Source organism: Lactuca virosa, chromosome 7, assembly GCF_052849685.1.
Source record: "Lactuca virosa cultivar CGN04683 chromosome 7, Lactuca_virosa_CGN04683_v6, whole genome shotgun sequence".
Taxonomy (NCBI): domain Eukaryota; kingdom Viridiplantae; phylum Streptophyta; class Magnoliopsida; order Asterales; family Asteraceae; genus Lactuca; species Lactuca virosa.
This window is the reverse complement of record NC_136432.1, coordinates 283,649,721-283,662,189: the sequence shown is the minus strand read 5'-3', so window position 1 is coordinate 283,662,189 and position 12,469 is coordinate 283,649,721. Positions and strand designations below refer to the sequence as shown.

The window sequence follows — 12,469 nt, the reverse complement described above, 5'->3', positions numbered from 1 at the left end:
CAAAGCTCGAGTTTGCAGCACTTGAAGTTAGTGGAAAAAACTATGTGCCATGGATGATAGATGTAAAAATGCATCTTGAATCCATGGGTATCTCAAATACTATATATGAATTTAATAATTGCTTGGCACAAGACAAAGCAAAAGCACAAGTTTTCCTTCGTAAGCATATTGATGAAATGTTGAGATTTGAATATCTTGATGTTACTGATCCAAGTATTCTCTGGAATCTTTTGAAAGAAAGATTTGATCATCAAAAGGAAGTTATACTTCCAAATGCTAGAGATGAATGGAGAACACTAAGGTTTCAAGACTTCAAGAAAGTAAATGAATACAACTCAGTTTTGTTCAGAATATGTTCACAACTCAAGTATTGTGGACAAGAGGTTACTGATGAAGATATGTTGGAGAAAACTTACTCAACATTTCATGCAACAAACATTACTTTGATGCAACAATATCGGATGCAAAAGTTCACAAGATATTCTGAACTGAATGCATGTCTGCTCGTTGCAGAGCAAAACAATGAACTCTTAATGAAAAACCATGAATCTCGTCCAACGGGATCAGTAGCACTTCCTGAAGCAAATGCTACAAATATTGATGGTCATCGAAACAATACACGTGGACGAGGGCGAGGTCGTGGTCGAGGGCGAGGTCGTGGCTATTTTAATCGAAACCAAAGCCATAATCAGAACCATAATTCTGGTCGTGGACAAGGTAATAATCGTGGTCGTGGCCAGAAAAGAAATAATTACCAATATTCACAAAGAAACAATGTCCACACACAAGATAAGGCCAAAGTGGCAAGGCATGACACTGGGACATCACAAAAATCTGATGGTTCATGTTATAGATGTGGTAGCACAGGCCATTGGTCAAGGACCTGTCGCACACCTGCACATCTTTGTCAACTTTATCAAGAGTCCATTAAAGGAAAAGGAAAAGAAGCAAACCTCATTGATAATGTTGAATTCACTCCGCTAAATGTTGCTGATTTCTGTAATGACATGGAAGACATAAACTAAAAAAAAAAATCTATTATTGCTCTAGTAAAACTGTTTTTCCTTCGTTTGTTTTTCATGTAATGTCTTTCCTACAATAAATGAGCTTTCTTTTTAATAATAATTATGATTATGTTTATTCACTTATTATTCCTTTTATATGTGAAGTTTAATATGAGTCCAACTGGAGCACAAAAGATTGGAGATCTTTGTATAGCAGATAGTGGTAGTACACATACTATTCTGAAATCAAAGAAATATTTTTCAGAATTAGTACCAACAAAAACAGTCATACATACAATATCAGGTCCTGCAGACTTGATAGAGGGAACCGGGAAAGCCCATTTTATATTACCAAATGGTACAAGCTTTTGTATAGAAAATGTCTTATTTTCTCCAAAGTCTAATAGAAACTTATTAAGTTTCAATGACATATATTTCAAAGGTTATGACACAAAAACTGTGACCATTGAAAATAAGAAATATATGTATATTATAGACAAAAATCATGTGCTTGAAAAACTACCAACACTTGATTTTTGTCTGCATTATACATATATACATATGATTGAATCAAATATGGTAGTCGAAGGAAAACATTGTGATCCTGGAACATTCAGTTTATGGCATGATAGGTTGGGCCACCCAGGATTAACAATGATGTGAAGGATAACTGAGAATACATATGGGCATCCATTGAAGGACCAAAATCTCCCTCAATCCAACAGCATAAAACCATGTGCATGTTGTTCCCTTGGAAAGTTAATTATAAAACACTCTCCAATGAAAGTTGAAAGGGAGTCACCTAGATTTCTAAAAAGAATTCAAGGTGATATATGTGGACCGATTCACTTACCATCTGGACCATTTAGATACTTTATGGTCTTAATAGATGCATCCAGCAAATGGTCTCATGTTTGCCTATTATCAACTCGTAATATGGCATTTGCAAAGTTTCTTGCCCAAATTATTAAATTAAGGGCACACTTCCTTGATTATACTATCAAAAGAATGAGACTTGATAATGTTGGTGAATTTACTTCACAATCATTTAACGACTATTGTATGTCTGTAGGAATTGTTGTTGAGCATCCAGTTGCTCATGTACACACACAAAATGGTTTAGCTGAATCACTGATTAAACGTCTCCAGCTAATAGCTAGACCATTGATAATGAGGACCAAACTCCCTGTTTCTGTTTGGGGCCATGCAATCTTACATGCTGGATCATTGATACGCATGAGACCAAGTTCATATCATGTATATTCTTCACTACAATTTGCTTTCGGTCAAGAGCCAAATATATCCCATTTGAGAATTTTTGGGTGTGCAGTATATGTCCCTATTGCACCACCTCAACGGACAAAAATGGGTCCTCAAAGAAGGTTGGGAATATATGTTGGTTATGAGTCAGTCTCTATTATAAGATATCTTGAACCATTAACAGGTGATGTTTTCACAGCACGCCTAGCAGATTGTCAATTTGATGAGGCAAATTTCTCATCATTAGGTGGAGAAAAGAAGATTCTGGAAAAGGATGTGTCATGGCATGAGCCTACTTTATCATATCTTGACCCTCGCACAAAGCAATGTGACATGGAAGTTCAAAAGATAATGCATTTCCAAGAAATGGCAAATCAATTACCTGATGCATTTACAGACACAAAAAGGGTGACTAAATCATATATACCAGCTGTCAATGTTCCAGCTCGAATTGACATTCCACATGGACAATCTGATGATAAAGTCACTCAAGAGTCTAAAACACGCCTGAAGCGTGGAAGGCCATTTGGTTCTAAGGATAAGAACCCATGAAAAAGAAGAGGAGCAGAAAATGCACTAGATCACGTTGAAAGTGTTCCTGGAGAAACACGAATTATTCAAATTCCCCCAGGAAAGGAGGATGATGCATTAAATTATGGTCAGACAAATAGAATATGTGACCAAAATGAAACTGACAATATAGGTGCAATATTTTCTTATTCAGTTGCATGTGATATTATGAATGATGATCCCGAACCACAATCTGTCATTGAATATCAAAGAATAAATGATTGGGCTAAATGGAAGGAAGCTATGCAAGTTGAATTAAATTCTCTTAACAAGAGAAAGGTTTTTGGGAACATTATCCTCACACCTGAAGTTGTGAAACCATTAGGATATAGATGGATCTTCGTACGAAAAAGAAATGAGAAAGACGAAATTGTAAGATACAAGGCCAGGCTTGTTGCTCAAGGTTTCTCTCAAAGACCTGGAATTGATTATGAAGAAACTTATTCACCGGTAATGGATGCAACCACTTTCAGATATTTAATCAGCTTGGCAGTATCTAAAAATTTAGAGATGCGTCTTATGGATGTTGTTACAGCTTACTTGTATGAATCACTTGATAGTGATATCTATATGAAAATCCCTGAAGGATTTAAAATGCCTGAAGCATTAAGTGCAAAACCCAAAGAAATGTACTCTATAAAATTACAAAGATCTTTGTATGGGTTAAAACAATCTCGACGCATGTGGTACAATCGTTTGAGCGATTATTTGACAAGTAAAGGTTATAAAAATAACACTATTTGTCCATGTGTATTTATTAAGAAAACAACATCTGGATATGTGATCATAGCAGTCTATGTTGATGATCTAAACATCATTGGAACGAATAAAGAAATCCTTGAAGTGATTGAACTTTTAAAGAAAGAGTTTGAAATGAAAGATCTTGGAAAAACCAAATATTGTCTTGGTTTACAGATTGAGCATATGCCTAACGGAATACTCGTACATCAATCAAATTACACAGAAAGAGTCTTGAGACGTTTCAATATGGACAATGCTAATCCTTTAAGCACTCCAATGGTTGTTAGATCATTAAATATTGACAATGATCCATTTCGTCCATACGAAGAAAATGAAGAAGTCCTTGGTCCAGAAGTATCATACCTTAATGCAATTGGAGCTCTTATGTATCTTACCAATTGTACTAGACCTGGCATTTCTTTCGCTGTAAACTTGCTAGCAAGATTTAGTTCAGCCCCAACAAAAAGACATTGGAATGGAATCAAACATATTTTTCGATACCTTCGAGGAACTAGTGATTTAGGGTTATTTTATCCTAACAATTCAAAAGAAAGCTTAATTGGTTATGCAGATGCAGGTTATTTATCTGATCCTCATAAAGCTAGATCTCAAACTGGATACGTATTCATGAATGGAGGTACCACAATTTCCTGGCGTTCTCAAAAGCAAACACTTGTTGCCACATCCTCAAATCATGCTGAAGTAATTGCACTAAATGAAGCTAGTAGAGAATGTACATGGTTGAGATCAATGACACATCTAGTTTTAACTTCATGTGGACTTGAAAAAGATATAGGTCCAACTTTAATATACGAAGATAACTCAACATGTGTTACTCAAATGAAAGAAGGATATATCAAGAGCGACAGGACAAAACATATACCTCCAAAGTTTTTTGAGTACACTCAAGAGCTTATAAAAAACCATCAAGTTGAAATCAAATATGTTCAATCCAGTAACAATGCAACATACCTTTTTACGAAGGCACTTCCTACTGCAATCTTCAGGGAACATGTCCATGACATCGGAATGCGACATTGCATAGAATATAATGTGACGAATGTCTAAATAATGGGGAGTCAACTATACACTGCACTCTTTTTCCCTTCGCTAAAGTTTTTTTCCCACTGGGTTTTCTTTAGCAAGGTTTTTAATGAGGCAGTACGTCAAAGTTGAATGCTAAAATGATGTCATCCAAGGGGGAGTGTTGTAAATAATTGGTGGTGTTGTAAATAATTGGTGGATGACATAATAATTGGTGCATGCAAATTTGTCAACATTTCTAAGTAGTTACAATTATATGTTAGTAAAATTTGTAGTATAAATACCCCTCCATTGTAAAGAATGAAACACACCAAAAGTTATAAGAGATATAACTTTCATATTCTCTCTAAATATCCTTTCTTCTCAATTAAAGTTCTTATCAAAGTTTACTAGTTTGGTTTGATTTATAGTTACATTAATTACGCTTAATTCATAACATATATATATATATATATATATATATATATATATATATATATATATATATAGTCTTATGGAATATGTGGTTGTTATGTACCTAATATTAGGTATAGAACCATAAAAATTGTATAGTTTGAACAAAATACAATCAAATCTCTGTACCATCTTTCTTGTATCATCTATTAGACCAGATGATAGGCTTTGTACATATTTTTTATGGAGTTTTAAATATTTAATTTTGCACCACAAACCATGTATAAGAATACATTATCAACTACCTATAAGTCTTCATATTCAAATTTAATATAGAAAAATATAGTGAAAGATTGAAATTGTTTATTAAAATTCAATAAAATTCTTCCCATAACGTATCAAAAAGAACCACACAAGTATACATATTCTAGGTGTCAAAGAAAATTATGAAGCCTACTAGAGGTCTAATATAAACAACACATTCGAAATACATAGATGTAGGGGATAAATTATGAAATCATAAATAATATAAGCTCAAAAGCAATAGGAAGAAGCTAAAATGAAAAAAATTGTGTTTTTTTTAATCAAAATGAAGTCAATTTTGATGGTTTTATACCTAATATTACATACATGACAACCACATATTCATTTTTCTCACACACACACACACACACATATATATATATATATATATATATATATATATATATATATATATATATATATATATATATATATATATATATATATATATATATCATTTAACTATTTTTAAACACATATATCATAAACCCAAAAATTCGTCACATGATTATAATCTACTAAATTGGCACCAAAATACCGATGCTGGGCCAGGCAAGAAAAGCCACAGAAAAGTTGCCCATTACAAGGCCCAACTAATCTAGGATTGCCCTACCTATAAATATCAATAATTCCACTTCTTTCCCCTTTCATTCCATCGTCCGCCCACCACAAAACAGGTAGAGAGATCAAAGTAAGGCTTGAACAACGAGATGCGTGCTAAGGTAAATTCATCTATCTTCATCAGTCTTACATATTTGATTTCAATTTTGATTAATTTATGTGAAAACGAAGGAAAGTAACCTCTGAATTACGATCAAAGCCTAATTAACATTTCTTGTTCATATTAAATAACTTGTTTTTACTCGAGAACTAGTAACGATATCTCAGATTTTGCTCGTTATATCAGTTTTCTCATTGATTTTGTTCGTTTGCTTGATGATTAAGTTAACATAATCGATATATGCATCTGATATCCCATTAGTGTTTACTGTTGTACCTTTTCTAATATGAATATGTGGAAATAGAGTATCGATCGGGTTAACTCGAGTATACACTTGTTTTATCTGGTGTGAGTATAATTGAACTATCTAATTATGGTTGTCTGTTTAATCGAATAATCTGATTGTTGTCCTATTAACATCTGTTCTAAAAGGTTTTTGCTGCTTGTTTAAGCTATTTTTATATAATAGCTTTAGATCTTGTAGACATTGATTATAACAATGGCGAGTAATTTGGATTTGTACATCTTTGCAGTGGAAGAAGAAGAGGATGAGGAGACTAAAGAGGAAGCGCCGAAAGATGAGACAACGATCCAAGTAGAGAACGAAGTTTAGACTGTAGGGTGGCTTCTTTCCAATCTTTCTTCATGCACATTACATCTCTAGCAGAGACATGGAGTTTGAATGTAAAAGATGGATCTTTGGATCGAAGCTTTATATGGTCTAGTTGGTTTTATATCTTGTTGCTTTCTTTTTGTTTTTCAACTGCTGCCCCACACTATCGGGTTATTAACATTTTGAATGAAACTTTTATTTGTTTTCTTGAGTGTTTGATTATTTATATTTATACACTCTTATTTGAATCCTACTTTATATGTTTTTTTTTAATTTTTCGACCCTGCTTTTTGTTACTTGTTTTAGAGCAGATGGAGTCGTGTATCTTTTAACATCATTCCCTGTGGATAGAGGAGTAGAATGGGAAAAGATGCGGCTTGTATCTTTGAACATCATTCACTTTCTTATGGTATCGAAAGATGCAGGTTGATTGGGTTAAGCTAACTCATAAATCGTTGATATGACACTCTTTTTGTTTTTTTATTTTTATCATATGTATCGAAAATTATACAAAAATGTGTGGGTTAGAAGCGATGGAATTCTGTAGACTTCTGTGTTGTTAGATAGGATGGTTGGAAGCAAAAGCAATGAGAACCTGATTTGAAACGTAGGGATCCAACATTTGGTGTATTGTGTTGTAGATAACAACAAACAACAAATAAAGTTTAGTCATTTTATCAAGTTCTTTAACAAAATAATTAACATTTTCTATATTTAACAATATAATCATTATATGTAAAACAAAAAAAAAAGTATAATTGTAAATTTAGTCCCATTTTTGTAGGAATTACATGAAATAATGTTTTAAATTTTGGTTTTCTTGAACTGTTCATTTTGATTGTTAGTTTGACCTGGTTACCATAAACGAGTTTATGTATTTTATTTTCCTACATATATAGTAAAACTAAGATTTTGACATCCACAAACATAAATCTGTCGTAACGAATTTTATTTATAAAACCACAAACATAAAATCGCCCTACAAGTTGAGATCGATGTCAATCTGGTGTGCGTTGAAGTCGTGTTTGGTAGGTAATCTAGTGTGTGTTGAAGTCGTGTTCGGTAGTATGCATCATCGACATTCGAGTTGTGTACAATTTGAATAACCTGATTAATCGAGTTGTTCAATTTGCATTGGAAGTTGATTGTTTTTAACGGGCTGAGTGAAATCCACCCATCCAAGCTAAACAAATTGATCCAAACTGTTTTTAACGGTTCTATCACACCGGTTTTTGAAGAAATCGTCCGGTTCAATCCGATCTAGAAATTGGGTTAAAATCGGTTGTTATTGAACCACTCTCGTCTTTGGTTCTCGTCCAACCGATTCAAACCGGTTTTTAAAACATTTGAAATAATCAAGAATTTTGCATGTTATATGTAATACTAGTTACTTATAACTAACATTAGGAGGGATATTAAACTTTTATTAGTTGAATAAAGGGTTAGAACACGTATTTTGCTAAAGTATACGAAAGACGAATAAGAAGTATGTGTTTGTGTGTAGTTTTAAAGGATGGATAACATATACCCTTTGGTATATGCCATTATGAATACAAATATAATCTTAAGTAATGTAAAAGAAAGTTGTAGTTGACTTAAATATAAACGTGTGGATATAAAGATCATCAAAATCTGAGTTTATATGAAGAGGTTATGGCCGACCAAAGTTGAGGCGAAAAGTCAGACGAAACGCAAAACTGAAATGCGTTTTATTTGTGTACACGATGCGAACGCGCTGCAATTTTTTTTTTTTGGGAAAAACATCATAAATGGTCCTTGTGGTTTCCCAAAATCAGAAGTTTAGTACCTGTGGTTTAGAAACGTCATAGCTGGTCCTATGCTTTCAAAACTTTTGACAGTTGGTCCTTATCCCTAACTCCGTTAAGTTTTGTCCGTTAACTGAAGGGCATTTTCGTCATTTCACTACCACAGGGACCATTTATGATGTTTTCTCTTATTTAAAAAAATGAAATAATATTCTCTCTCTCTTTCTCTCTCTCTCTCTCTCTGTCTCTCTCTCTCTCTCGAACATGAGCCAAAAATATCAGCACCACCCCCATCATCTTCCTCCCCCACCCTTCATCAACAACTAAAACAACAAACACACACATACACTTGAAAATTTGAAAACGCACAGCATGATGTTAATCCTTGTCTCAAGATTAGAGGAACCCCATAAAAATATATTGAAAAGCTACTACAAAATCCTCAATGTTAAATATCCAAACAAGAATTCTGATTTTGTTACCTAGAAAGTTTAGGCTTTCAATTTGCAACAAAAAAGCTATAATCGGACAAGTAGTATCTTTTTTAAACCCCCAATCTTCTTGGCAATTAAATGAAGTGATTGCTCCAGGTTCTTCCTTCTTTTTCTTCGATCAATGGCTTTCAGGTTCTTCCTTCTTTTTCTTCCCCCTCATGCTCGTTTCCTTAATCTCCATAGCCAAATCCGACCGCCTTTCATCCTACTCCGATCACTTAAACCTAAAAGTGACAAAGTGGATTCAATCGAAGATCTTGAAGAAGAATCAAAGTGTAGATGCACTGCATATCTTGAAGAAGTATCCAAGTGTAGATGCCCTGCATCTCTCGAATAGGAATCAATCGATGTTCTTCCCCAAACCAGTCATAAGTGTGTGTGTGTGTGTGTGTCCATTTCTAGATCTGTAAGTTTGTATGTGTATCGCTTTTAGGTGTTTAATCTGTAGATATGTAAGTGGAGGAAGGGGATTGTCGGAGATGAAGGGGTTTTGTCGGTAATGGAGAGTGCCGAAGATTACTCGAGTCTCTATGTGTGTGTTGTGTGTATGTTGGGTAATCTTGAAGGTCCGATTTCAAATCCTTAGATCCATTGTACTATTGTAGTTACTCAAGTTCCTTGTACTTACACTCCCCGGATTTTCAGAAACATTTAGTTGAAGGTGTTGAAGATTTAGGTTAGGTATTTCATGGTTGTTAATGTGTGTTTGTGTGTGTTGATCGGGAAGAGAGAGAGAGAGAGAGAGAGAGAGAGAGAGAGGGTGGGTGGGTGGGTGGGTGGGACCCCTTTTATATATTATTTCACTTTTTTTTAAAAATGAGAGAAAACATCATGGTCCATGTGGTAGTGATAGTGAAATGAAGAAAATGCCCTTCAGTTAACGGATAAAACTTAACGGAGTTAGGGATAAGGACCAACTGTCAAATTTTTTGAAAGCACAGGGACCGGCTATGACGTTTCTAAACCACGGGTACTAAACTTCAGATTTTAGGAAACCACAGGGACTATTTATGATGTTTTTTTAATAACAAGTTTTAAAGGCTAAGTCACAATTTTTATTCCATTTATCATACACACACTTAGAGAACATAGGGATAGTGAAAGATATCAGGTTTTGTAGATCTTGAGCTCAAGTTGGAGCTAACTACAATAAGAAGCTCGGAATCAATCCATCTTCACTTAAATCAAAGGATAACCTCCTAACCATTTCAAGATTCTTGGTATATGGCTAATTTTGGGGAAAGGGTTTATGAACCCTAGAAATTGAACGCATTTGAATGACGAAATTCTTGAAAGGTTCATACAAGTAGAGTATTAATTGTCCTTTTTACTTGCTTAATAAAAGATTGTAATCTTTGATATAATGAAAATTGTAGACAATGATCATAAACTATAAATTGGTGAAGTGATGAATTGATAAAATTGGATTGATAACTTGATGAGTTAGGGTTTATATATGAGTTATTCATGGGTATGAATTTGTAATATAAAGAATCCATGAATTATGCTTCAATTGGAATAAGGGTGATCAAGAACCTAAATTGGCGAATTGTTTAATTAATTGAAATTGTCAGTGTTATTTGGATGAATTTAGTGTTTTGGATACTTTATTTTTGGAGTATAATTAACTTTGGCTTAATATTTAAGACATGCCATTAAGTCATGTCTTTATGGTGATAACTGAAAGTTTGTTGTACATATCGGTAACATGGTAGTTAAATGATGAATTGAGTTATGCATTAACGAGTTAAAACAACATATTGAAGAATTATGGTTGGTTCGAATACAATTGAGTAGTATGACTTAATTGAATATATTAAGTTAAGTTCATGAATGGATGGGTGGTGTTTTGAGTTATAATACTCAAGAATTATGTGATATTTTGACAGTTATTGGACATTTGTTTCAAATTCCTGGAGTTTTGTGTGATTTTTGTTGTTAGGCTTCATTTATCAGTAATTGGGCTTTATTCTTTGAGTAATTACATGAAACCTATAATATATATATATATATATATATATATATATATATATATATATATATATATATATATATATATATATATATATATATATATATATATATATTAGCCATGCAAAGTGAAAACTTATTCTAAAATTTGAAGAATATGTCTAAAGTAATTTTTCTTTCCTTTACATTAGGTTAGAGATTTGCAATAGGATAATAGATCTGGTGTTACTTATACCAATGGTAAAGTTTTGTTAAAATGTTACTCTGCAATGAGATGGATATGTCTGGAATGGAAAACTCGGATTCTAATTTACTTGGTTTGTTACTTTTGAGTTTGGTTATTTGAGCATTACCGTTTGTGTGATGATTCATTAAATATAACGTGTAACTCACAACTTGGTAGCAAAACACTTGCCAATTTATCCCGACACATAAGACATGTTGGGTAAAAGGCTAAAGCCTAAAATTTCAATAAAAAAGGTTTCCTTTTTTGTGTCTTGTGGTTTTAAAACCGCACCATAGTTGAAAACCACATAATTTCACTTTGTGGTATAAAATCAAAACCACACCACTTAAGAAACAGAACATCATAGTTTTGAAATTTCAAAATCGGATGCTTCTGTTTGCAGTTCGGTTTTGTCTTAAAACCACACCATGCTCACCAATAGAATATACTTTCTTTCTGTGATGATTCGAGGGAAACTCTCTCATCTTTTTGAACTCTGTTTCATTAGCCAGTACACATCATTTATCATATCGGGCATCGTTTGATGCCAAGGCCATATCTAATCGTCGAAGGTTAAAGTGCTTTATAAATGTACGGACAATTTTGGACCAATTGAAATACGTTTTGGAAGTAAAATAGAAAGTTAAGGTTTTGAAGTGATCTAGAAGTGCATTACTCAATGTGTAACTTTGATGTGAATCACATTAAGGATATTAAATGATATAGGATCAATGACCTAAGTGGGTCACAAACTTTGGTTTTTGACCACATTTAGGTAACCTTATTTTTTCGTATACGTTTTGACCAGTAAAATTGTTTGACCTGTTCAAAATAGGGTAATATTACTGGTAATTATCGGTGAAACTACCTTATTATGAACAGGTCAAACATGTACGAACAAAAAACATGGTTATAAATATGGAGAAAAATCAAAGTTTCTTACATATTTTAATAATATTGGGTTCTTTTTGCTAAGTGAAAGTAGTCATAAGATCCACTGATGTGACATGCAATCGGGTCATCGGGTCTTGGTGTCACACCAGGATCGTAGATCAGGAGTACAGTGTGACAACACCGTATGACAGCACAACGTGACAGCACAACCTAGTCCCTGACTAGTTGGGGTTGAACTTGGTTTGCCCATGTCTAGCCTAATTGTCCCTTGACCTAGTTCTATAAATAGAACACCTCATCCATCCAGGAGAAACCATCTCTTCATACAAATTGATCTAACTTGATCGCCAGAGCCTACTCTGGGGGCACAATTCATGGGGCGATTCTAACGGTTTTGTTCTTTGATTGCAACTATGAATCAAGTCAAAAACTTGCTAACAACACTTACTCCGTATCTACGATCTAGATC

At 33.7% G+C, this 12,469-nt stretch overlaps 1 long non-coding RNA gene across 1 annotated transcript; it reads left to right on the top strand.

Moving 5' to 3' along the window:
- Window positions 1-5,933: 5,933 nt before the first annotated feature.
- Window positions 5,934-6,860, top strand: LOC145123412 (uncharacterized). Its single transcript, XR_013715130.1, has 2 exons — window positions 5,934-6,037; window positions 6,570-6,860. It is a non-coding gene; the product is annotated as an uncharacterized LOC145123412 (long non-coding RNA).
- The last annotated feature ends 5,609 nt before the right edge of the window (window positions 6,861-12,469 follow it).